Consider the following 24995-nt stretch of genomic DNA (forward strand, 5'->3'; position numbering starts at 1 on the left):
GGAAAAAAATAAAAAATTGCATATGCACATGGATTTGCTGAGAAAGTGTCGACACACAGGCAAGAACAAACTTTCTGTATTTGTACATGTGTGTGTGTGTGTGTGTGTGTGTGTGTGTGTGTGTGTGTGTGTGTGTGTGTGTGTGTGTGTGTGTGTGTGTGTGTGTGTGTGTGTGTGTGTGTGTGTGTGTGTGTGTGTGTGTGTGTTTGTGTGTTGTGCTTGGAGGTGTCTCAGCACAGCGGGAGAAATACATTGTGTGCGGGGGCACCTTCAGAGGGTCGACACAAAAGGCAGATCTCAGCCTCCTGCCAGGCCCGACCGGAGTAAACCGAGGAGATGGAAAGACTTGAGAGGGTCGGATTCAGTCCCGGGAATCCACCCTGAACCCATATTAAAGACTGACGACGCCAGACTGCGCCGGCCTTGAAGATCAAATAGAGCAGAGATGCAAGCTGTGAACCAAGAAGATTTTGCCTTGCCAGTGTTTAATTATTGACATTTCCAGCGCTGCAAGTCAGTTTTGTCAACTCAGCAAGAGAAAATACTCTTACATTTTGCTTTAACCCAATTAGTTTCATCAGAGCGGTGCTGGTGTGTACCGCAGTAATGATGAGCCCGCAGTAAATAAAGTACAACTCCTCTTGTGTGGGATGATAGAAATAAACACGGAATTAAACCTCAACAGAAGAAAATAACGAGAACTATACTCAATGGGTTCTCAGTTATATTTATGTACACGACAGGGAAGTGCTGTCATTCTTAAAGAGGTGGATTACGCTGAAAACTGAGAGCTTATCAGAAACCGAGCGCTCGCCATGAACTTTCATTTTCTCCTCGATAAGCTGTATTGTGGCAATGAGAGAGTTTAAGAATCTGCAGTTTTCCTGAAAGGATCCCCTAATGTGAGAGATTCAAGCTACAGCATAAAGCCTGCGGACAGGATGTTATTGACTCGTTTCATCTCTTTGACTGACACCTGACAAGGGTGTCCTCACAGCCTGGGGTCTCAGAAATCCACATCCATGCGCGCTATAATCCTGATTTAATTCTCATGCTGCACTCGGAAGCAAATCACATTAAGGTGGAAGAGGTTTTAGACATGTGCCTTTAGCTCACAAAGCGGGCGCAGCATGTGTCCAGCTCACATGTCATTTGCTGTCGACCGCAAAGTGAGTGACACCCGGGAGGCGGCCACTTCTGTGACACTGCTGCTTTTCCACGGTGGAGCCTGGGGGACGGAGCCATTGTGCTTCAGAGCTGCAGAGGTGCAGGGTGAGACGTAATATGTATCCTATCAGGATGTTGGAAGCAAATGGCTAATGGAAGAAGAAGGTCATGAGGCACAATAGACGCAATTAATTCTGCTGATCAGCGCTGAGCTTCGCTTCCTGCAGCACCGTTTGGAATGAACCTCGTCGTCCGACCTGGTTTCCCTGCAAACAGTAGATTTGAAAACCGAGAAGTCAAATGCATTCGCTCATGTTTTTCACAAGCAGTCACAGTTTAGGGAATCTCAATGTGAACGTCTGAGCAGCCAGTAGATGAAGATACAAACAGTGATGATACCAACACATGCATGAGTCAGGAACGTCTTCAGAAGTGTGTACCTGAATACCTGAAAGTAGACCCTCGTCCACCGACATTACAACTTTCTTTAAATCTGAACTTTCTGCAAAAAGGAGTCATTTCCTCTCGTCAGCCCTGAAATGGACTCAACCTTTTCCAATTCATCAGCTTAACAAACTTCTTTACATCTTGTCTTTAGAGACCAAACAAAGACTGTTGCCCCCACTATGTGTAATAATTTGTACATTTCTGACTTAATGTGGGTAGATTTAATGTCGTGGTTTTACTCCGGGAGTTTAAGAGAAAGCTCAGCCTGATTGTTTCACGTGAGCCGAGGTCGCTAATCATGAACTCCTAAACAATCAACCACAAACTAATGTCCAGCTCATGAAATATTGTTTCCCTGATTGCAAGGTTTTAAGCAAACTGAGCCCCAATAGAGCTTTGAATGGCAATTCATTGTGGGATGTTTTTGTGCACTTGACTAATGAAAACATAAACGTCAACATGAAGATGAATGAATGTTTAAGAAAAAGAGTCAACAGTCTGAAAATGTTAGTTAGAGAATCAGATTGAAAGTTATATTTGTTGAGAAGAAACCACTTAAAGCAGTCTTGATTTATTCATTGCGGATTTTGTTTGACAATTACTCTGAATGTGTTTCTACCGACATGAGCCAAATAATATTTCACCCAGAAATCCCACCTGGTTCAGCCAGCGCCAGGATTTAAAACGTTTCTCGTGTTTTGGAGACGGCCTTCTGCATTTATTCTCTGCTTCTGCTTCCCAAAGAGAAATTAAACAGCCGTCCCACTGACCAAAGCTTTTAACCCTTCAACGTGCTGCGCCACCATCTGGTAGCTTTGAGAAGAAAATGTGTGTCTGGCTGAAAAACCTCTTGTTTCATTTTAAGTTTTAAAGTGTCCATGAGTTCTTCAAATCGTCTAGAAGTAATTAAAAAATAGAAATAAAACCAGTTTTTTTAAAGAGTAGTTTGATGAGTCTGGGTCTTTTTAAAGAATCTCTGTTCACTTTGTCTCTTTAAGAGTCCTGCTGGTGTCTGAACAACTGTGTAAGGTGGAATTCAAACCAAGAGTCCAGATAAAACTTGACAAAACTGAGAAAAAAATATTTTCTCATGCAAGTAGGCAAGTCAGTCTCAGACCCAACCCAAACCGTGTAATACCTACATTTGTCCACTGCTGAAAAACGTAGTCGTTTCACAAAACGCCTCTGGAATTGTAACATAAGTACGTTTCATCTGTTTTCATCTCTTTTCTGCGGGTCGACTTCAGGTCATGTGACAGGAAGACAAAACATGGCGCCATCTCTTCAATTTTCAGTGTCAATTGGTATATTCTGGGATAGATTGTGGCTTTGTTTTGATAGCTTTTCTAGCAATTTTATTTTCATAGAATCATTTGGTTTATGTATGCAATTCATACTTTTTTCATTTCTACGTACATTCATTTCGCTTTCTCAACAAACCAACGTGTATTGTGGTTGCTATGATGTTGCTACGGACGCCATTAACGACGGAGCAAAAGGAAGTTGATGTCGTGTCACAGCTCTTAAAACTACAATAACACATTTGACCACAAATGCGTTTCTATGTATTAAACAGTGACTTGTTTGATTTTCAATATGTAACTAAATCTGATAAAGATTAATGAAACAAGAACAATACAAACGATAGATAGATAGATAGATAGATAGATAGATAGATAGATAGATAGATAGATAGATAGATACTGCTACAATCTTGTTTTGTTCCAATCAATCAATCAAACTGTATGTATGTATTGTATTACAACCTCGAGATGAAACCTTTTCAAATGTTTTTAATGATTTTTTCTGAAGATTATAAAGTGTGGACATGAAACAACAACAACATCAATAATAATTGGTGATAAATCAAGTAAATATTTAATAAAATTGATTAAATAAAATAAATAATTAAACTTTGAGAATTTCTTTACAAAACTAGAACGTGCACTGGGCAGAGCGCCACACCTTCACCAACTCCACATTTGTTTGCGGAACTGAGTTAGCATCGCTAGAATGTTAGCCGTTAGCTCATATCGATGCTAACTAGCCTGTCAGGTAGCAACATCACTGAGCAGGGCCACACAGATAAACCGCTACCCGAGCCAATGCACTCATTCTGGTGTTCCTGGATACCTTCCGAACCGAGATATTAGCGTCACGCTCCAGAGCGTCTCCATGGCAACACACAAGGATCTCCTCCATGAGGTGCCTCTCTTATCCGCTTTGTACAGGACATTTTTTTGCAGTTTTTTGAGATTTATTCAGAAACATCAAAATCCAGTCGATTGGTCCTTGGATAGAAACAAATCATCCCTGAAGATTTCATGCAATTCGGTCTAATAGTTTTTGTGAAAAGTTGGTAGAATACATACATACATACATACATACATACATACATACATACATACATACATACATACATACATACATACATACATACATACATACATATCTTTTGTCTGCGTGTAAATAAATACATGCAGACATAAACACAGCCTTTCCCTCAACTTTTTTTGACGAAGGTAATAAAAAAAGAAAACCTCTACATGGAACAAGGCTCCCACTCCAAGTATATTTGGTTCCCTGACAAATATTTAGAAATATTTACTACCGTAAAAGAATCACACTGTCAAAGGACTTTAGAACTGTGGTGCATTAAAATCCACGAAGTACACATCACCCTGTCCGCAGAAAAGACTTGACAGATGAAATGTACCCATGTTACATTTTCAGAGCGTTTTTGTGTAATTTTGTGAAATGACTAAGTTTTTCACCTGCTTACAAATGTAAGTATTCTACAATTTGGAGTGAGACTGGGTTGACATCGGTTGCACTCTCCATTTGTGGGCGTTGAACTTACAATAACCCTGAAGGATTCAAATGAGGCATCACATTGTTCCAGTGTTTGTTTGCATGTGTTTTAATGCAGCGCTGAGCAAAACAAGGATGAAACGAAGGGAAGAAATTTATCAAACATATCAGAGCGTTACAGCAAATAAATCAGAATTTGGCTTAAAAAAATAAATAAAATATTACAAGAGAAACTGTAAGTCTGAGGCCTCCCAAAAAATCTTTTAAAAAAATTCTGCAAGTCAAACTTATGAGGCTGAGCTGGTTTGTACCTCCACTGATGCAACAACATATTAAATAAAAGACATGCATGTTGTACATTTATCTCTTAGCCTAGTCTGGTAGGAACAAACTCCCAATAGTCTAAATCCATGAAGACAAGCATGACGAGTGGATGGTGTGTGTTGTTTCTTGTCCTGTGTGTCTTGTTAGAAGACCAGCTTCCACACTTCCAAACTTTTGTTTCCATACACACAAACCTTTGGTAGAACCATTGTGTAGTTTAAAGATTAAAACTTTTAACAGTCCAGGTCAATCCATGTCATTTTTAAAGACTGGGAATCAATATGTCCTGTTTGGTATAAAAAAAAACAACCAAAAAACTAAAGAAACAAACCAATAGGAGCTTAAATACCCCATGTTTAATGTCGGAGTCTGTTTTATTGAGTTCAAGTGGTTTAGAAAGTCCAGGTTATTGATTAATGTTCAAGTGTATAACTTTAATAACCGGACTCTACTTTAGAGAGTCGGGTCTAATTTACTGACTTCAGGTCTGTTTAAACAATTTGGCTCGGTTCAAGAAATAATACGCTATTACATATTCGTTTTTGACTGGAAAACACTTTTTATTACATGTTTTTTCAATAAAGTCAATCTGAATATGAAGCCAAAATAATTGTTAATATGCAGTATGTGGTGTAAATATATATACGCATTTTTGTTCCTGATTTTACGACACTATCAAATTCCTTTATAGCCGCGACTGATAAAGCAGGTAAAGAATAGTGGACAATAAAAGGCCTGCTGTTTGACATCCAGCCTGTAACCATCCAACAGGCTTTCTGCAGTGACTGACAGCCCTTCCTCCGTCAAAAGAGATTGTTTATCCTTTACAGCACTTAGTCATCTCAACAAAAGCAGGTGACCTTGACTCTGAGTGTATGTATTTAGGAGTGTGGGCGTGAAGGAAAGGTGTCTCCTGTGTACTCTATTGTATTGTTCTCTATTTTTGTGTGCACACAATGCTGTGATGTTTCCTCACCATGTGCTCGCAGGTAGACAACAGACACATTTTCAAGTATGATCAAACAATAGATTCAATATTTCTCCGACTGCAGAGTTAAAGATATTTTGAAGTACAAAAGTACTTAAATTAAGATCTAGTATCGTAACAATCAAGGAAAAGGAGAAGGTGAAAACGTTTTCATTAATTTTCTTACACACTTAGTTAACCAGGGGTGACAATTGTGATGTGAATAGTCCAGCAGTTTACAGGCATTCCTGTTGTCAGCAGCTCCACCTAATCCCAATGGGCTGTTCCAGGTAGATCTGACAAAGAGAACAGCCAGAAGGCATCCTGATCAGACACTGGACTACCTACACAAGAGAGAAATCACTCTCTACACCAAAGTTTCATAAAAAAGAAAAAACCTTCTCAAACCTGAAACAAGAGGCAAAGTTTAACACACTTTCATCTTGACAGGTTATATCCACAATTGTATTCTTTCCATCACCACAGGGTTCATAGCCATCTGGGAGAAGGAAAGGTACAGCAAACGCATTACTACTACCATTCATCAGCTTTTCCATGAAAGGACTTTTGACTCAGTCTCTGAGCAGCGACTGATTTAAACTGAGCTGAGAGACAAACTGGTGTCAAAAAAGACAATCTGCAAAAACCAGAAATGGCCACACAAAATGCCTGTCTGAACTCAGCAACACCTGAACAAGCTGTCCAAGGAATTCATGAACAGGACTGGAGACGAAGCACGACACTGGCACAGTTCAACAAACATCATAAGGCTGCACGGTATTAGGAAAACATGCAATATATGATAATGTTGAGTTGTGATGGGGATATGACTTGTGATAAATGAACTAACGCTTACGTATATGGTTGTAATGACCATGGTGTAGTACACTAATTAATCCAATAGGAGGCAGAATGCATTGTGTGTCATCAGTAGTAGTTGAGCTCAAATGGTTTCTGAAGTGGCACGTCCACCACATCCAAAATTTCCCATTCATTGTCTATGCGAAACATACCGTGGTGCATGCTGGGTGCGGTGCGGTGCATTTTGAGTTGAATTCAGCCAAGTTTATGCAAATGAGGTTCAGGGAGCACATGACAAAACTTTCATAAAACTTCTTAACAAGCAGTAGAAGAACCAAAACAAAGACTTATTTAGCAACTGCACAGCTTTTATCTAGTCTCAGATGTTTTTAAAAAAAGAGAAGGTTTGTGACCAAGCCGCCGCGTTGGTCCGGTTGGTCCGGTTGGTCCGGTTGGTCCGGTTTTACCAGCAGGAGCAGATGAGCTGGAGATTGTATGCATGGAACATGGCAGTGGGCAGACGCCACACACTGATGGGAGGTCAGAGGGCAGAAGAACTCCATTTTGATTGGCCACATACAGAGAGAAAAAACTAAATTTTTTGCAGTTTAGTCTCAGAGTTTGAGATATATACGTATATCTATACCTATAGATAGATAGAGAGAGAGAGAGAGAGAGAGAGAGAGAGAGAGAGAGAGAGAGAGAGAGAGAGAGAGCTAGAGAGATAGATATAGAACAGAATATATATCTATATCGATCGATCGATAGATAGATAGATAGATAGATAGATAGATAGATTGATGGAGAGATAGAGAGATAGAGAGATAGATATAGAACAGAATATATATCTATATCTATATAGACAATATAGATATAGATATATATGGAACGGAATCTATCTATCTATCTATCGATATATCTATCTATATCTATCTATATCGATAGATAGATAGATAGATAGATAGATAGATAGATAGATAGATAGATAGATAGATAGATAGATAGATAGATAGATAGATAGATAGATAGATAGATAGATAGATAGATAGATAGATAGATAGATAGATAGATTCTGTACTGCCTGATTTACCAAGATCCTGCATAAAGTGTGCCAAACTGTGCATTCACACAAAGAGATTGCACGTTGAGTTTGCATGGATTTTTGAGTTATTCACTATGAATAACACTGTGAGTAACATTACGAGCAAACAGGACAAGGGTCTGGTGTGCATTAGGCCCATTTATTCAAGAACAATCTGCTGGAAACGGTATCGCCTCTGTGTTTGCTTGAGTTAGCTAAGGAGTGATTGGCTGTGATACCATAATGATAATTTGGTACCATGGAGTTCAACATGTTGGTGGAGGAAGTTATCAAATGGATCACAGTACAGCATCTCTATCATCTTAATAAATGGACCTTGCATGGCCTCCGCCTCCATTGGGGCATATGTGAATGGGTGAAAGAGACTCACAATGTAAAGTGCATTGGAGGCTGAAAAACACTACATAAATGAAATCCATTGACCATTTACCAACTGTGCAGTCCATGAGATGCACTGTCACAATTCAAAAGTCAAGGTATAATATAGAAAATATCTTAAATAACAGTCATCACAGTAACAGCAGCATTCCCACTGATAGGCACTTCCTTTTCAATCACATCATAAACACACTGAAAGCAACCTTCAGACACATCTTCATCACACCTCCACTGCCAGGTGCAATTATTGTGGTTAGCTGTCTGGATCTTTTTAGTTTTAGATTAATTAAGAAGGGACATCCTCAAGATTGAACTTCACTATAGAATTAGACCTGAAGTACCTCTGACATGTTTTCTTGAATATCACCACTCTGGGGTCTTGGACAGAGAAAACACATGTAGACCAGACACTTGTTTGTCTTCCTTATAAAAGTGAGGATGAAACATGCTCAGTATTTGGTTTGACTACTGGGAGGTGAAGTTAATTTGACGCCTGTTAACAGGCACAAACGCTTCATGGTAACAGTCGTTTCCTTCATCTGAATAAACAACTCCAGTCAGAGAATAAAAAGTTTTTTTTAACTGCATGATTTAAAGTGAGAATACCTCTCTTAAAAGCTTGATGTTCCCTGTTGTTTCATTTATAAATGAAAATCACATTCTGCAGAAATTCTGTCTTCCTTCTCATGAGAGTACTATGTTGTGCTACTGCCACAAATTATTCAAATGATTATTATTTTATGTCTCTCAGAACGAGTCAGATGATGAGAAACACAGTGTGTGTTTTTTTATTTGTAGCAGCAGCACAGCCCTGCCTCATTCACTTCTTGCATAGCGTCATGTAGATGACTGCAGCATTCAGCATGTATCATTCACCAGCTGGGAGTGGAGGACTGTTTCCTCATCGTACGTGGACGATATCCAAGTTTGTTGTGCTTCACGGCCGAGGTTCAGTCCATTGTGGTCAGTGAAGAAAATGAGCCCTCCGGTTGTTTTATGTATTCACCAGAAGTAATTCAAACATTCAAACACACAGCCTACTGTTGTTAAGATTAGTTCTGTCTCTCTCTCTCTCTCTCTCTCTCTCTCTCTCTCTCTCTCTCTCTCTCTCTCTCTCTCTCTCTCTCTCTATATATATTGCTGATATCTATATCTATCTATATATCTATATCTATCTATATCTATATATATCTCTATCTATATATATCTATATATATCTATATCTATCTATCTATCTATCTGTCAATCTATCTATCTATATATATATATACATATACACATACATATCGATATAGATAGATAGATAGATAGATAGATAGATAGATAGATAGATAGATAGATAGATAGATAGATAGATAGATAGATAGATAGATAGATAGATAGATAGATAGATAGATATTGTTGTAAATTCACCTGTAAGTATTTACTATAGGTCTACTTTAAATACAGAGTAATAAAATCCCGTCTTTATTTTTCCCTTATGCAGATCCGGGACCACATGTCCTAAAGTCCTAAAGTCAAACCTGCTGGTCCAAAGAACAGCACAGAGTCCTCTATCCATCTACTGGACTGCTCATATTTTGGACATGTTTTTTCAATAGGCTGTCAGAATTGAAGCCACGAAGAGAAAATGTTTTGTGTCTTGATCATCTTGGAGTGATTCACATTGATTCCAGTCACTGTTTCCACTTTCTCTGTCTTTAAATCACTGTTCTTAATAGATCAGCTAGAACAGAATTGCCTCTTCATATATGCGAGAGTCTAGGCGAGCATTATAAATCTGCTAAGGAATCTGGTTATTATATGAAAATTTTGCTTCATGAATTGCAGAAGAACATGTCAACCTCCGTTACAATTTCTTATGTCGACCTTGGCCAAATCAAATATGTTTTTTTAGTTTATTTTATTCTATTTACTGAACTCTTTTAAAACTTTGAAGTCCAGAAATGATTAAAATGTGACTAAAGATTCTTTTATTTGTTTTTAAATCTCTGAATGATTTTGCCCTGCCCTACCTCTCTGAGCTGCTCCACCCCTACACCCCTGCTCAGTGCCTCTGGTCAGCGGATCAGCTCCTTCTGGAGGTACCGAGGTCCAAACGAAAGCTCAGAGGGGATAGGGCCTTTTCTGTTGCAGCCCCTCTGTTGTAGAATGAGCTACCACTGCCCGTCAGACAATCCCCCCTCACTGTCCACTTTTAAAACTAATCTGAAGACCCATTTTTATTCCTTGGCTTTTAACCATGTTTGAGACTCTGTGCCTGGTTTTATTGTTGCCAATCTTATTGTTTGTTTTACTGTATTTCACAGTTTTTACTCTTCTATTGTAATTTTTTTTATTTAATTTTTTACTTTGTCTTTTATTGTGAAGCACTTTGGCTTCAGCCACAGCTGTTTTAAAGTGCTATATAAATGAAGGTGACTTGACTTGACTCAAACTATAAGCATTCCATCCAAATTCTAAATCTAAATCAATCTTACATTGAGAAACAAAATGAAGTATCCGTTCCCAGAACGGACTCAAAGTACCTCAGTCCTGGTGAGACTTCCCCCCAAAGGTTTGAGAACAACAGGACTAAGATCCTGTGGAACTTCAGCTTCCAGACTGACAAGCAGCTGCTGGGGAACCAGCCGGACGTTGTGGTAGTTGACAAACAGAAGAAGAGGGCAGTAGTGATAGATGTGGCAGTGCCAGCTGACGGCAACATCAAAAACAATGAACAGGAAAAAGGTGAGAAGTACCCAGGGTTGAAGGAACAGCTGGGACAGATGTGAAGGGTTGAAGCTGAGGTGGTTCTGACAAGACCACTCAGGGCAGTGACCCCCAAACTAGTAGAATGGCTGCAGAAGAGCCCAGGAACTACATCTGAAGCCTCAGTAAGAAGAGTGCAGTCCGAGACCAGCTAAGATACTGTGCAGAACCCTCAAACCCAGACCTCTGGTAGAGTACCTGAAACTAACGGACCTCAGGTAGAGTACCTGAAGCTCACAGACCTCTGGTAGAGTACCTGAACCTCACAGACTTCTGGTAGAGTACCTGAACCTCACAGACCTCTGGTAGAGTACCTGAACCTCACAGACTTCTGGTAGAGTACCTGAACCTCACAGACTTCTGGTAGAGTACCTGAACCTCACAGACCTCTGGTAGAGGGCCTGAGTTTGAGGATGATGCAGATACCATCCTACAAGGCTGAGACGGTGAATATATCTTTCATACATATGCTGTATATTGTATTTACATTACAAGTTCTCTAAATGTACAGAACCTTTGGTATCTTCTTCTTGTCATGGTTGATGATTCTGGAATCATAAAGGAAGCAGCATTTCGTGACATCATGACAGTTGAAGTTTTTTGAAGCTAAAAAAACTGAAAAGAAAAACAGTTTAGGAGCCTTTCAAACTCTCACACCTCAGTGAACTTTTTCCATGCCAAACTATTTATTCTGCATCTGCAACAACTTAACCTTGTCAGTCTCCGGCCTTATTTCCAGGGCTTCTTTTTCCATATATTACCAGTGCATGCAGATGGAGAATGCTCAGTGAACTCAGTCAGGCATAACTAATCACTCTCTCAGATTGGTTCCTGATCCTGACAGGTAGCTCCGGTGGCTTGAGCCTGTGATTATGTGCATAAATATCAGGGTGGCCACAGGTTGCCACTGTCCTCACTGGTTCTCTAAAAGCAGGCTCTGAGGCAAGGTCGTGACATTAACCCTCAGTTTTCCACTTTCTGGACATGTGTTTCAGGTTTTTTTGTTTTTTTCTTGCAGAAACAATATGAGATGTGTTGTCACGTTGCACTTTTACCTCGGTGAAAATGCCACTTTATATTTCCTCTACCTTCTTTTACAAGATGTTGACAGGATTGCCCGTTTAATGGAACCAGTAAAGTCATTTTAGTTCGTCTCGTGAGCAACCATACAACAGTGAGAAAAAACATCAAATTTAAAGGGTTTTATGATATTTTTCAGTGCGAATTGACTTGATTAGTTGTTGAGGGACCGTTCCGTCAAATGGTTTCTCCTGAGATTTGTGCCAAACGCTCAGATAAAACAGAATTGTTGTCATGAATGTCTTTAAATACAGGATACAGACTGGCTGTCTCATCTCAGAACGAGCGTTATTCCAAAGGGAGACATTAGTCTACTACTCCATTTTTCCTCGGCACGCTGGCTCCTGGAAGTACGGCTCCAGCCTGACAATTCAATCCGCTGCTGGTTTTCACGCACCGAGCCTGGCAGCAACAGCACATCTGAATGCAGAGAGTGGTCTCTGCAGCCCGGACTGTAAATGAGGCTCCGACATTGTTGAACATCGCATAAAGACCAATGGGAGGAAACGCACAGTTTTCAATTATTAAAATGCATGGGGATTTTCTGAGGTCTTTGCATGTGGGTTGAAAGCAGAAAGCATCTTGGCCTGCCAGCATTGTGTAAAGTAAAAAAAAAACTTGCTTGTGTTCACCTCCTCATGTTTTGCCAGTAAGATTGACCCATTCCAGTTTCTTACAGTGAAAAACATTTTTTCTTTGGCTCTAGCGGTTTAACATTTTTTTAAAGAATTAAATGTTCTAGTGAACAAAGGAAGGCTCCTCCAGTGTCTCATTGAGATAATGTTTAGGTCAATCTGACTCAGTTTAAGGTCAATCTGGTGGAAAACATTCTCGTGTTCTGACGAGACCTTTCATTTCCTTTGACCAAACTTCAATATGCAGTATATTCCCCAACAAGACAAACCCAGAGAGACTTTCACTACTATACTACAAACAGTGAGTCATAAGTGGAATGATAACGAAGAAAATATCATTTATCTGCTGTTGAAGCTTCAGTGTGAGTCTGCACAGAAAATGAGAACATTATAAACCAAATTATAGATCATCTTGCATCGCGGCACAATGGAGTAGTGGTTAACACACCAACCTCACAGCAATGAAACCCGGGTCTGAATCCAGGCCTTTTTTGTGAGGAGTTTGCATGATCTCTCTTAGCCTGCATAGCTCAATGGTCATTACTCTACAACTGTTTTCCTGCAGACGATCTTGATGGGGAAATATATGATTTATATTTTAATGTTTATTCCATTGATGTTTTCTTTCATTTTAAACAGAGAATTTATTTTACTGGTCCTAAGAAATAATGCATGTCAAATTGATTTTAGCTTCTCATCTCTGGCTGTTATCAAATGGAAAGTGAGGTTTCAGGAGGAGAACAGTTTAGGAAGTTATGTGACTCATATCAGTAAAGTACACCTCATGTAAAATTAAGAGCTGATTCACTCAGATCCTGCATCTCGAGTGTAAATGTCCCTGCTCAGGAAAATACTGTAGATTTGTGCTTTGTGATTCATCAACTCAGATCAACACCAGGAGTGACATCACAAGCAAACAGGAGTTTTAAATTGAGTTTCTTTGAGATGATTAGACACACGAAGGATCTGCTGCTATTGTTATTGTGTTTAGATCAGTGATGAACCGGTCAAATATCTCAATCAAATACTGCTTTTCATCAGTTGTGAGCTGAGGTGAACACTGAAAATGGATGATTATTTTTACACTTCAATGAAGTTTTAGTTTTGTTATTAAATTTTTCAATTCAGGCATTGCAAGCCACAGGATCAGAACCTAATGGAATGTTCCCAGTTTGATTCTGGGCTTGGAGGCAATTCTCTTTGGAGTCTACATGTTCTCCCTGTGCGTACGAGCGACAGACCTGTCCGGGGTTAACCTGCCTTTCCCCCGATGCAGGCCGATCAGTTTGTTATTAGAAAAAGTTACAAGTAAATGTGGCCCCCTGTGGATTACAGAAAGCTGTGGAGACAAATACAATAAGAGACTGTCCTCAATGAGGACACAGCTGGTTCAGCTGAGTGGACAATGGTTCTGATGGCTGCGATTCTCATCAGAGAAACTCTTCAACATGCTGAAGTGGCTGAAGAGTGAACCATAAACACTAATGCTAATGCTCGATGGAGACTTCCTCCAGCATGACTGATGTCACTCACATGGCTCTTTGTGGCTCTTTGAATGTTTTTGGACCAAATGGGACAAATTCTGACAAAACAAAATGTCATCTGCGATTAACAGAAAGTATAGTCTTCATTCCAAGGTTTCTCCTGTTAGCAAAGAAAGTTGTTTCTATCAGCGAGTTTGGCCTCCCGAGGCTTTGTCAGAGCGCAACGGGCCACAGATCACAGACAGGCCTACATCCTGAGGGATACAAATAGTCAAAGAAGGCCCTCAGAAGTGTTGCACAACAGGCCTGGGTGTGTTTGTATCATATGTGTGTGTGTGTGTGTATATTTTATGGGAAATCTATAAAAGCAAAGCATGGCACTCTAGAGAAACCTGATTAGGTTTGAGTTGAGCTCTAAAATCAAAATTAATTTGGGAGATGCTTCGGCTGCTACCTGAAGCAGAGTCATTAAGTTAAGAAATAGCTGCTCAGGCCTGCAAAGTGCACAGTTAATCTAAACTAGGCTGATGCAAGCTCTTTAATGGTCACTAGTGCACCACTTATGTGAGGTTCTGGCACAAGAAGGAAACGAGCGGCTGCAGCACATCGGAACCGTTCCTCTGCTCCACGCTCTCCGAATGCACCTTACGTGTTGTGAAGCTAAGCACAGCATTACTCAGGCTTTAGGAGCCAAACAGGACACTTTATTCTACAGATGCTTGCTCTTTCAAGCAATCAATAATTTACCTAATTGTAGTCTGGGGTTGTATGTTTCAGAGATTATAGTCATTAGGGACGGTAACATTTATTACGACTCATTTCTAATAAGAGATGGCTCTCACAGAGAAGCTTCTTTGTACTTGAACACACTCTCCAGGGGGAATTGTGCTTTTAGTAATTCTCTCTTATCTTCTTTAACCCTTTGTGAGGGTGACATTTTCATTAGTTTAACTTACCTGAGTAGCACTACAATCTCGTTTGTTTTTACAGGACAGATCCATTAAATAAAAGAGGAGTGGCGGAGTGGCTCTGTAAAAGTGACACTGTAATTAGTTTTATCCAGTTTCATCTATGAGCAAGTCTCAAAGTTCACTAATTGTGAGCTAAAAAAGCAGAGGAGGCGTCTTCTTATTCAAGGACGGAGCAGAGGATCGTCTCACAGAAAGAGCAACTTGTGTTGGTATTTGAGGAGAAATCAGATGCTCCTTTCCACCGAGGTTTATTCGCGATATGTGCTTTGATTATTTCAGGGCTTATTCAGACCTTCTGAGCCGCGTGTCCGGGCCTTAAAATTAAGCCAGGCTTCACTCTAAAGATTCATATTTTCTAAATCAATCTGTTCAACTTCTCCCACGGGGAGATTCTTGTTAAGGAGGGATGAAACACAGCCATGTGAGTGATACCGAGAGATACTCTGCCAAATCCATGACTCGTTTTCATTTTCTTATTCTATTTTCTTTGATTTTTGAGCTTTATTTTTCTCAAACAAGAACAAAAGTTGCCTGATTTTGTGTACAACACATGTAAGTGCAAAGCTGGTCGAAGTAACATGAAAAAAGAACATGCATAGCGACATTATAGCCACATTTAAAATAAATGTTCTAAATCTCAGTGGATGTGTTTCCATGGTGGCAGGATATCTGTGGATCAAGTCTGGTTGGTGGTCTGTCTATGTAGAGTTTCTACTCACTGTAGTTTTCACCTGAGAGGGAAATCTGAATAAAACCCGTTCTTTACTACCATAAAGTTCAATCCTCATCACAGGATGAAGTGTTTACAGTGTTGGTGCTTCGAGGATTCCTCCGATTTAAATTACTTAACCCAGTGGAAGTGCCATTTAATTTTCTTGCTGTAAACTTTGATTAAAAGGTGAAATTACTTATATCAGATGTTTGAAACACTTCCATGTGTTTCATTGTTCATGACTTCCATCCATCCAAGACCAGACTCACAGTCACACAGGCAGGTTTTGGCTCCATTTGCACAAAGTTTACAAATGAAAATGCAAAACTTGTGTCTTGGGTTTCTCTTTACAGCAGCGGTGCTCGGAGCCACTGAAAAGGCAACTTTTTGAAAACGGCTCAGGGCTCGTCTAGATGGTGGAAATGCTGCGACTGCGTATGAGCTCCACGGCTGCAGTAAATACTTTTTCTGCACATGCTCAGTAGATGGACAATAACAACATCTGCCTCCAGAATCCATATTATTCTGGTAGTTTTATAGTTGTCACTGTATCAGCAATCCAACTTGATTGTTTGGCCATAGTCTGTGTACTCCAGTTGCTAATGTTTATATATGTGTGTGTGTGTGTGTGTGTGTGTGTGTGTGTGTGTGTGTGTGTGTGTGTGTGTGTGTGTGTGTGTGTGTGTGTGTGTGTGTGTGTGTGTGTGTGTGTGTGTGTGTGTGTGTGTGTGTGTGTGTAAAAACAACCAACTAGGGCTGAACAACTAATCAATTTAATCAATTAAAATCAATCATTATAATAGTTGTCAACTAATTTACTCATTGATTAGTTGGTTAATAACATTTTTTTATTTCTCTATGTGGCCCGTCTTTTTTAATAATTGTCAAGCGATGAGTTCCAGCAGCTACCACAGTGTGGCAGTAATGAGCAACCTGTGGCTGAGATCTACCAGCACAGCAGGAGAAGCAGTCAATAGTTGGCAAATATTTACCTTTTATCTTTGGTGTACCTTAATGTTCGTTATTATTATCAACATGTTCATATGGTGTGCTGCTTTCATTATCGTGTGTTCTAAATTTGTATTTTTTTTATTTTTCTATTCTATATAAACTGTAGTTTCAGTGCAGAACAAGTACTTAAAGCATTTCATTGGATACTATGTATAATTGTTGTGTGTGATGAATAAAGGACTTGACTTGACTAGTTTTGTGTCACTTTCAGCAAGATGGCAGAGGCGGCTGCCGAAAGGTCCAAGAAATTGGAGATAAGAGAAGCATCAAGAGAGAAAAATTCACCAAAAAAAAATCATTGAAAGTTAGGAAGCCCTTCACACTAATTCCACAAGAAAGACGTGGGACCTGCAAACTGAGACAGGGTTGAGACAGCAGTTTGTATTTGTGTCCAATTATTTCTTAACAAACATTCATCAAGATCATTGTGTTCCTTTTGCTGTTTTACAGAAATTATTTAAATGAAATGCTCTAAGACAGGCAATTGTCTTGTGTTTTTCTTTTATTCAAAAAAATATCTTCCCAAAAACTTACAATTAAATTAAATTAAACACAATTAAATAAAGGATAAGAAAGATTCTTTAAAAAATGGTTAATCAAATAATCATGAAAATAATCTAAAGATTAATCGATTAACAAGCTAATGGTGAGCTGCAGCCTTACACCCAGCAGCGCCCACTAGTTTCCCAGTAGACTCACCTGGACTGTGGTGGAGTGTGTGTGAGAGTGTTTGGTGTGGTCCGTAGTGACAGCCAAGTGAGACGGAGTGAGATGTTGGCAAAATGAAAAGTAGTGAAACAGTGAATATGCAGCGAGCTAATGAGCACACCAAGGGCCACATCAGTTATTTATTTCCTGGGACTGTTTCGTTACGAGAAGGGCACGGCAATTAGCTCTGAGGAGACGACATCCCCGAGCGGCTGAGGGGCTCGGCGGAGAGGGGAACACAACTGCCCCCGTCTCCCCAGCCAGTGTGGCCCTGGGTCTGGTGGGGGGGCAGGGGCAGCGACACGCCTGTGACCCAGCATGGCGTCTGTAGCGTAGGACGGCCAGCAGCAGCTACTTTACGGAAAATGGAAAGGAGATAGTGGCTGGTTTGAAACCCAGAGAAAGGTTATGTGGACTGACTTCTCTGTGGCGGCGCTCTGCATACCAAACACCTTCTAATGCACTTTTCTTTCACTCCTTTGACGGTTCTCAGATTTTTCTTCTCTGAGAATGTTTAAATTAATCTCAGGCTTCAGAATAAAAAGCTATCTTTTTTTTCTATTAGCCGGTGTCACATGATTGGATTTTTACGTTATGAGCAATTATGAAAGCCATTATTCCTGCCTGTTAGGGAGAGAATCCTGACTGAAGAGCAGAGAAATTAATATCAAGATCAATAATATGTCATTAAAGGACCCATATTGGCCAAACTAGTATAATTCAGGTTCTTAAGTGATCGTGACTACAGGACCAGATGATCTCTGCAATCCAGAAAACAAACACTGACGATGATGGAGTGAAGTTCCATTTATTCTTCCATCCTCTTTATAATACTATGTGATGCTACTGAAGATCAAATCACTTTCAGTTTCTGCGTCAAAGAAACTACACTCTTCAATGTTTTGGAGGCATTTTGAGTCCAAAAAAAAAGACGAAATATGCTCATCATTATTTTGCAACTTTAATAGTACAAATTCCCATTTTGGCACAAACAGGATTCACAGAGATGCACCGACAGTTCTTTTTCACAGTCGCCTCAGGTCTACATTTAGAGTCACTTCCCATCCTTTTCCTCAGAAGAACGAGGCCGGTTGTTGCTTCGATGGCGATAGTGGAGGTTTAATCTGCAGTTTTAAAATGTCTGAAGGTTACCGCTCTAAAGCAGTCATCCTAAAGTGGTAGAGTATCTTGACATTGAATATTTCCTCTGTTGTTTTGTGTATCTCTGACCAAAAAGGCCTTAACCCTGGGCTTTCCCAGAATATATGCAAATGGTTTGCATCCCGACCGCCACAGCCTCTCCAACACTCCACTCCACTCCTGTATAGGAAGGTCTTATTTCTGGTGTCAAAAGAAGCTCATAAACATGTCCAGGCAAATTCCCTCCATGTGTGTGAATTCATACATTTCCACTGCATTTCAAAGTGGTTTTGCCATCCCTCTTATGTTATTTCAAGGGCTCCATCTTTCTCCCATTATTTTTGATATAGTCTGTGGAGTATCATCTTTTTTTTGTACAGTCTTGAAATAGTACCTTTAGCAGGTTCACATGAATATGTGCTAAAAATGTCTTTTAGTACTGGTTCTTTCAGATCTGTTGGGTGTTCTTTATTGCATTTTTAGTAATAAGTCCTTAATTTCTGGAGTCTGGAGATCTTTTGTTGTCTCTTGTTTGTTATTGAGTATAATGCAATTCCTTTGTTTATCCATGTTTGAAATCTAGAGTCCAGTTGATTAGGTTTAAAGTCTGGCTCATGTGAACTCCATCTAATTATCCATAAGTTGTCTAGCGGTTTATATTCTGCTTTAATTGGTTTCCAAATTTTAAGTTGAAACTTTAGCGATGGATTTTGGATTTGATTTATTTCGTTATTGTCTAGAACTGCTTAAATTAGGAGGTCATTAATTAGGATCGGTTCTGTCTTTCCATCTTTCACTGTAATCCTGGTTACAGAAGTTAAATAGAGACCTAATTTGAGTTGAGTAAAAGTAATCCTTCAGATGTGGGATATCCATTCCACCTTCTTTTTTGGGGAGTTGCATGTCTTAAATCAAACCCTATTCCATTCAGTAAATTGCTTTGTATTAATTTCAACTGGGAGAGCCTGAAACAGAAACAGAATTCTAAGGAGAATATTCATATTAATACATTCTGTTCTTTGGATAAATCTCTATAAATGGATTAGAGCTCCATCGATATGCCTGATTCAAACTTATTCAAGAGAGGATCATGGTTGATTTGTTTGATTGTGGTTATTTCCTTTGGTAGTAATATTTCACTATATTTTATTGCCCTTTGATCGCATCTTAAACAAAATCCATCCAGAAGTTCTTTGGTGGGGAAAAATTCCCCAAAATTTGTGTTTTTTGGATATTTAGTTTGTAACCAGCATATTTAATAAATAGTTCTATTAGTTTGGGGAGAGATTTAGAAGGTTTAGTTAACTACATCAACATGTCATCCGTGTATAACGCCACCTTGTGTTCATCATTATCAATACTAATTCCTTTGATATAATCCTTCAGTGGATCACCACAGAGCCAGTGGCTCAATGAAGAGTTCAAAAAGTAGCGGTGACATACTACATCCCTGTCTTGGGCTACGTTCTATTTTAACAGTTTTCGGTGGATATGCCTTTATTTTAACTCGGGCAGTTGGGTGATTATATAGAAAACTGATTCCATGAAATTTTCATGAAAACCAAATTCTTTCAGAGCCTCCATATAAAAACCTCCAGCTTACCGAGTCGAAGGCCGTCTCAGCATCTAGACTGACCAATAAGGCTTCTAAATTTTGTTCCTATATATGGTTGATAATATGTAGAGAACATCAAATATTATCATTTGTTTGTATCTGCAGAATAAATCCAGTTTGATCTGTGTGTATAAGCAATGGAAGAACTTCTTCACCCTTCTTGCAAGGATTGCTGTGTAAAAGTCATAATCCACATTGAGCACTGATATTGGTCTGAATGAACCACGTTCTAGTCTGTGTTTAGTCTTTTCCTTCTTTAGGTGTGACAGATAAAGGAGCCTCCTTCCATGTTAGAAGGATCTTTCCTTCCTTCAGAGCTTTGAGGTTTTGTACCATTGGGATGAGAATCTGTCTTTTCCTGCTGATTTGTTTGTTTATAACCCAGAACTTGAGATCATCCTCTGTTATTTAGCCAGTCTGGAATCACATTCATAAAACAATTTATAAGTGGTTTACTTGGTTGGATGTGTGTTTCTTTTACATTCCTGTAATCTTTCTTTGTACATTTTCCAAGGTTTCCCCTCTCTGTGCTTCTCCGGTCGTGTTTGATGCTCGTCAAGTCCTCTGTCACCTGCCATGATGAAAGAAGTCGAAGCGCTCGGTGGTCTTTGTCGATGTGAGCGGTGATGATGTGGACCGGGAGCCTTCGTGAAGCCATGTCCTCCGTCGCCTCTGCTGCGCTCTGATACGTCTGGATGCTGTCGTCGTAATGGACCCAGAGTTTTGCCGGATAGGGAGCTTGGAAATTAATTTTCCACACCCTCAGTATCTTCTTTGTATCAGTGTATTCAAGGTTTTTCTTAAGAACCGTCGATGTATAGTCATCATTGGCAGACCTGGATTGTTTTCCGCACTGGGCAGCTGCCCACTTCGCCCATAGCAAAATCCACCACTGATAGTTATGGTCTACGAAGTAGTGGTTGTTAATTTAGTATGCTGCTTTCTTCTGCAAGGCTCTGCGAATCACGTCTTCCTTAACTCTGTAGTTTGCGATCTCAGCCATAATGAAGTGGGGTCTCAGCCGTGAATTCCCCGGTTCAGCCGGCTGGTTCCGGTGTGCTGGCTCTATGGTGAGCTCCGTGTCTTCGGCAATATCCAGAGTTTCTCTTAAAAGCTGCTCCAGGAAAGCACTGATGTTGTCCCCCTCTTCCTTCTCAGGTATGCAGAGGATCTGCAGGTTGTCCCCCCGAGCTCGTTCTTCCTGGTCAAATAAATTAGCCACCATGTTAGCCTGGCATTGTGTTAGCTTTTTTATTAGCGTAGCTAAAGCCAGTAATGCTGTCTGGCTTCTTCAATCCTTCCTTCAGCATCCTCTTATCTGCCGTTCGTTCTGTGTAGTTTATGTTTAATCTCCACAGTTGTTACCTTCTTCCATCTCGTTCAGAATGCTGTGCACAGACGTGTCTTCGTCATCTTCATCAGGCCTTTGCATCGGAGAACTAGTCCGGTTAGGTTGAAGCCATTCTTCCCTGCTTCTCATCGCTCCTGCACGCTGAGTTCTTCTTTGTTTTTCTATTTGCCCTACTGTCTGTCATATTTGCTTTTATTTGATGTTGAGAATCTTTTCTTGTACGTGACCCAGAAGCCTCCAGTCGGCTTTTTGATTCTGCACAACACTTGACAGTGGATATGTCAAACTTTTCCCTCCACCGTGTAACACCAGGTCCACACTTCTACTTCCTAATTTATACCTAATTTATACCCCCTTATGTCTACAACACCGCCCCCTCACTCCATGATGATTTGAGACATTTCCTCCACACCACTTTGTATTGTTATATGTAGTAAGTAAAGCCAGAACAGAGCACACACATTTGTTTGAGTTGTGGATGCCCTGGAAGTGACTCACAATGCCTTTCACACCAGTCCACTGGATTTGCACCCTGAGCTCAGGCCACAGTGGATTTAGACTGCAGCCGCTCTGAGACCAGGTCTGAGACCAGCTCTGAGACCAGCTCTGAGACCAGGTCTGTCATCAGCTCTGAGACCCGCTCTGAGACCGGCAAAAATGCACCAGAGTCGGACCAAAAACACTGTCGATCGACCTGAACCACCGGAGTGGAAGCAGCTTCTCCATGAAGCACAAAGCCTGCGACGTGACCCTGCGGCTGTGGAGCGGCAGGTGTCAGCTGTATCAGCTCGTCTGTGTCTCCTTCTGAACATCACATCACTCATAACTCACACATAATTCCTGCACAAGTCAAGTTCATTAGTTGTATGTGTGAAATTATGGAAAACAAATCAATAAATAAAACTAAATTAACAAATCAGATTAGTTTTAAGGGTGATGACAGCAATATACAGCAATTTCACAATAAACTAGTTATTCAATCATTGTGATTACAAAAACACAAATAAACTTAAGTTCTTTATTTTCTTTAAAATAATTGGTTCGAACTAAAGTCTTCATTCGTCACATCAGCAGCATGCTTAGCTTAGCATCGTGCTCTGCATCCACACAGGAAACATTCGTTGTTCCTGAAACATTCAGAATCAAATAGTCGTTAAACAACTTTTTCTGCAAGTTTTTACTTCATGTTGAAAACATTTTTACCACAACATTAGAAGAGAGATGTGTTTTATAACACAAAACAATGTGCGTTATAAGACTGAAAGTTATAATGAGAACATTGTGGCTGTAGGGACCGGACAGTCTCTTATCTGCACTGAGACACCAGCTGATTACAAACCAGACTAAGATCAAAAAAGAATTCCTTAGATCCAAAAACATCAAATAAAACATGAAAAATATGGACTCTGTTAGATTTAAGGGAAAGACACTGGTTAAGGGTTTAAACAATAACATTGCAGGCAGGAAGTCTTTTAATGAGTGATTAATGAGTTTTTTTATACCTCAAATCAACATACAGACATGTGTTTTTATTTTGTTGTTTGTGCCATGAGCTTCATTAATTCATTGAGTTTCACACGTAACACATTTTTTAAAATGAGTCTGGTAAATGACAAAGTCTATGCAAAACAACAAAAGGATCAAAGCAAAAACAGCAAACCAGAGATTTCTCTTTGCACACCTTCATTAAACGGAGCGACGTGAACCAGAGAGGAGAGATCCTTCTTTGAAATGTCAGCCGACCAGGATATTAATTGGAGCTGAGGGCCTCCAATCAAGGGAACAAAATAGCGCGTCCACAGAGGTGAGTGGTAATGAGTTGTGCTTTGTATGTGGGGGAAGTTTGTCTGATTGAAATTACACTGCGGTGACTGACCGGACTGTCAACATTTAGTCAGTAATAAGAGCAACTTCCTCCCAGTTTTCTCCTCCGCGCCATTTCAACATAGTCTGGTTAAAATAGTCACAGAGCTCCAATAATTATTATGAACGCTGCTCCTCTGAGAGCAGTATCAACACCAGCCCATCCATTAACATCACACATTTAGTCGGTGACATTAAATTCTTCTCAGTTATAGTTGTTGAACATTTCAAGGATTTGAGTGAAGGAGAAAATCATAAAAGAAAACTGCTGCGAATGTGCTTTTAAGGATTGTTTTAAATATTGAGTAATGCTTTAAAGAACTTATGACGCCATCTTTGATGTTAATTGCATTATTTTCACCGTATAAATTAACAGTGAAAGGCATAATTGCCTTCATCGGACGCACACTGGAATGTTGACATAAATTAAGTGTTTCAGATATTTGCACTGTTGAAAAGCGAACCGTCTCCAGAAGGTCGGAGACTGGAGAGCAATGTGGACGAGACGTCGCATGAGGAACGCTTTCTCTGGGCTCACGCAGGGAATGCTGCGTTTTCATATCGTTGTGGTGCTTTTTTTGAGGATTTTCAACAATTTAGGATCGGGTAGAATATGTCTACATAGACATATTGTAGTAGACCTCTACTTGATTTGTATGTCTATACCGTAGACGTATTGTAGTAATTGTTTTTACGGCCCTCCAGTCTACTACACAATATAACAAATGATCTACTAGAATATGTCTACACTGTAGACACGTTCTATCAGATCATTCAATATACGGGACAGATTGACGACAGTGTTAATTTATTTTTAGTCTCTTATTCGTCCTCAGAGGGTAAATCTCTTCACCAAACTGGTTCACTGGCAGCAGCCACTCAGCAGGTGTTCAAGCGTCTTCCTCGGCGACTCACGGTGCAGGTTTGTTGGATTGTCGAAGGAAACTAGAGATTCGACTAAATCTGTGCCAAAGCTGCTCGGTTGATCAAGATACGGCTCAAATCTGTGCAGTCTGACCTCCAACACTCCCATGAACACTCTGTCATGCTCTTGTTCTTTAAAAAAAAAAAAAGTCTTCTACCACTGAAATGTGTCAAATGTCAGAAAATATTTTGCTTTTCTTATATTGCTTTTTTTGTTGTTGTTGTTAATGTTTTGGTGTCATAAGGTTTTTAAATTATTATAAAAAACAGTTTAGGATCAGTGAAAACATTCATTGGAATAAAAACGTAACAGGACAAGAAAAAAAATGTAAATTAAATGAAAGTACAAAAAGACCAACCAATTTTTGGGGTAAACTTTGGTCTTTTATCCTTTTCTTTTTATCATTTTGTAATAAATGATAAGTAAGATTAATAACAGCCTTCTTTGCAAATACCTGTTTGATGTGATCGTATTCTTTCTTAATTTTCTAAATGTATTTTTTATTTGGTGACTCCTCAAACCCACAAAATATTGAGTTATGTTCTTCTTGGGATTGTAGATTCATGTTACCTTTGATTTGATTTACATTTATGACTTAAATGTTACGTTGGTGATGTTTCTCAACCATTTCAGGCATACTTTAGTTTTTTTGTCTTATTGCTCTGAATGCTTGTGTATTTGCAGTATTTTTTCTCTCTCAGGTATCTGTCAGTCACTTGAAGCTCTTTGAGTTGGATTTCATTGTCACAAAG

Source organism: Lipophrys pholis (genome assembly GCF_963383615.2).
Source record: "Lipophrys pholis genome assembly, chromosome: 1".
NCBI lineage: Eukaryota > Metazoa > Chordata > Actinopteri > Blenniiformes > Blenniidae > Lipophrys > Lipophrys pholis.